Source organism: Oncorhynchus keta, unplaced genomic scaffold (assembly GCF_023373465.1).
Source record: "Oncorhynchus keta strain PuntledgeMale-10-30-2019 unplaced genomic scaffold, Oket_V2 Un_contig_15508_pilon_pilon, whole genome shotgun sequence".
NCBI lineage: Eukaryota > Metazoa > Chordata > Actinopteri > Salmoniformes > Salmonidae > Oncorhynchus > Oncorhynchus keta.
This window is the reverse complement of record NW_026279358.1, coordinates 30,001-32,709: the sequence shown is the minus strand read 5'-3', so window position 1 is coordinate 32,709 and position 2,709 is coordinate 30,001. Positions and strand designations below refer to the sequence as shown.

Below are 2,709 nucleotides of genomic sequence, written 5' to 3'. Positions count from 1 at the left end.
TGGGGTGGGCAGTCTATGTTTGCTTTTCTATGTTTAGGTTTTTGTGTTCGGCCTCGTGTGGTTCTCAATCAGAGGCAGGTGTCGTTAGTTGTCTCTGATTGAGAATCATACTTAGGTAGCCTGGGTTTCACTGTTGGTTTGTGGGTGATTGTTTCCGCGTAAGTGTTTGGGCCCCACGGTACTGTTTCGGTTTTGTTAATTCACTTTATTGTTTTGTTTCAGTGTTCAGTGCTTTCCTTAATTAAAATCATCATGAACACTTACCACGCTGCTCTTTGGTCCGATCCTTACTCCTCCTCAGACGAAGAGGAGGAAAACCCTTATAAAAACACAGGAAAACACCGGAAAATGGCCAAAACACCGGAAAATGGCAAAAACACTGGAAAATGGTCAAAACACCGGAAAACACCGGAAAATGGCAAAAACACCGGAAAATGGCAAAAACACTGGAAAACACCGGAAAATGGCCAAAACACCGGAAAACACCGGAAAATGGCCAAAACACCGGAAAACACCGGAAAATGGCCAAAACACTGGAAAACACCGGAAAATGGCCAAAACACCGGAAAACACCGGAAAATGGCCAAAACACCAGAAAACACCAGAAAATTGCAAAAACACTGGAAAACATTTACATTACATTACATTTAAGACAGAGTTGAGCCTTAAAATTGAGAGTTCAGTTCCCCTTATGAGTTCAGTAGAACAGCCACTTTACAATAGTGCATCTAAATCTTAAAGGGGGGTGAGAAGGATTACCTTATCCTATTCAGTTCCCATAGGTATTCCTTAAAGAGAAAACACCGGAAAACACCGGAAAACATAACAGAGTTGACCTTAAAATGACCAGAGTTCAGTTCACATAACAGAGTTGACCTTAAAATGACCAGAGTTCAGTTCACATAACAGAGTTGACCTTAAAATGACCAGAGTTCAGTTCACATGACAGAGTTGACCTTAAAATGACCAGAGTTCAGTTCCCATGACAGAGTTGACCTTAAAATGACCAGAGTTCAGTTCACATAACAGAGTTGACCTTAAAATGACCAGAGTTCAGTTCCCATGACAGAGTTGACCTTAAAATGACCAGAGTTCAGTTCCCATGACAGAGTTGACCTTAAAATGACCAGAGTTCAGTTCACATAACAGAGTTGACCTTAAAATGACCAGAGTTCAGTTCACATAACAGAGTTGACCTTAAAATGACCAGAGTTCAGTTCACATAACAGAGTTGACCTTAAAATGACCAGAGTTCAGTTCCCATGACAGAGTTGACCTTAAAATGACCAGAGTTCAGTTCACATAACAGAGTTGACCTTAAAATGACCAGAGTTCAGTTCCCCAGAGTTGAAAAATGACCAGAGTTCAGTTCCCATGACAGAGTTGACCTTAAAATGACCCGAGTTCAGTTCCCATGACAGAGTTGACCTTAAAATGACCAGAGTTCAGTTCCCATGACAGAGTTGACCTTAAAATGACCAGAGTTCAGTTCCCATGACAGAGTTGACCTTAAAATGACCAGAGTTCAGTTCCCATGACAGAGTTGACCTTAAAATGACCAGAGTTCAGTTCCCATGACAGAGTTGACCTTAAAATGACCCGAGTTCAGTTCCCATGACAGAGTTGACCTTAAAATGACCAGAGTTCAGTTCCCATGACAGAGTTGACCTTAAAATGACCAGAGTTCAGTTCCCATGACAGAGTTGACCTTAAAATGACCAGAGTTCAGTTCCCATGACAGAGTTGACCTTAAAATGACCAGAGTTCAGTTCCCATGACAGAGTTGACCTTAAAATGACCAGAGTTCAGTTCCCATGACAGAGTTGACCTTAAAATGACCAGAGTTCAGTTCCCATGACAGAGTTGACCTTAAAATGACCCGAGTTCAGTTCCCATGACAGAGTTGACCTTAAAATGACCAGAGTTCAGTTCCCATGACAGAGTTGACCTTAAAATGACCAGAGTTCAGTTCCCATGACAGAGTTGACCTTAAAATGAGAGAGAGAGAGAAACATTTCATGTGATTAGACAAATCACTAATCAGATTAATTTCATTTTCAATGTGGTCTAATTCATTTAATATAACAGGCCTTTAAATTTCAATATTGATGTATAATTTCTACTTAAAATATTAACGTAGAAAGGCCCTGTTTTGGTGGAAGGATCGCACTTCTCAGAGCTTCTCTAGATATTATTACAACACTAAGTTCCATGAAAACGCAGTGTAATGTTCATTTCCAGAGCTGAGAGGTAAGACCAGTGAAACTGTACAATCCACAAGGCCGTATGTGGATCACAGTCTTTTGAAAGGAACGGGGTGACAGGTAGCCTAGTGGTTAGAGGCAGGTAGCCTAGTGGTTAGAGGCAGGTAGCCTAGTGGTTAGAGACAGGTAGCCTAGTGGTTAGAGGCAGGTAGCCAAGTGGTTAGAGGCAGGTCGCCTAGTGGTTAGAGGCAGGTAGCCTAGTGGTTAGAGGCAGGTAGCCTAGTGGTTAGAGGCAGGTAGCCTAGTGGTTAGAGGCAGGTAGCCTAGTGGTTAGAGGCAGGTAGCCTAGTGGTTAGAGTCAGGTCGCCTAGTGGTTAGAGGCAGGTAGCCTAGTGGTTAGAGGCAGGTAGCCTAGTGGTTAGAGGCAGGTAGCCTAGTGGTTAGAGGCAGGTAGCCTAGTGGTTAGAGGCAGGTAGCCTAGTGGTTAGAGGCAGGTAGCCTAGTG

At 42.7% G+C, this 2,709-nt stretch overlaps 1 long non-coding RNA gene across 1 annotated transcript; it reads right to left on the bottom strand.

The window, feature by feature from the left end:
• Positions 1–839: 839 nt before the first annotated feature.
• LOC127919001 (uncharacterized) lies at positions 840–1,316 on the bottom strand. The gene is made up of 3 exons (XR_008101669.1): positions 1,277–1,316; positions 1,117–1,236; positions 840–916 (listed from the first exon to the last, which is right to left on the bottom strand). It is a non-coding gene; the product is annotated as an uncharacterized LOC127919001 (long non-coding RNA).
• Positions 1,317–2,709: the final 1,393 nt, after the last annotated feature.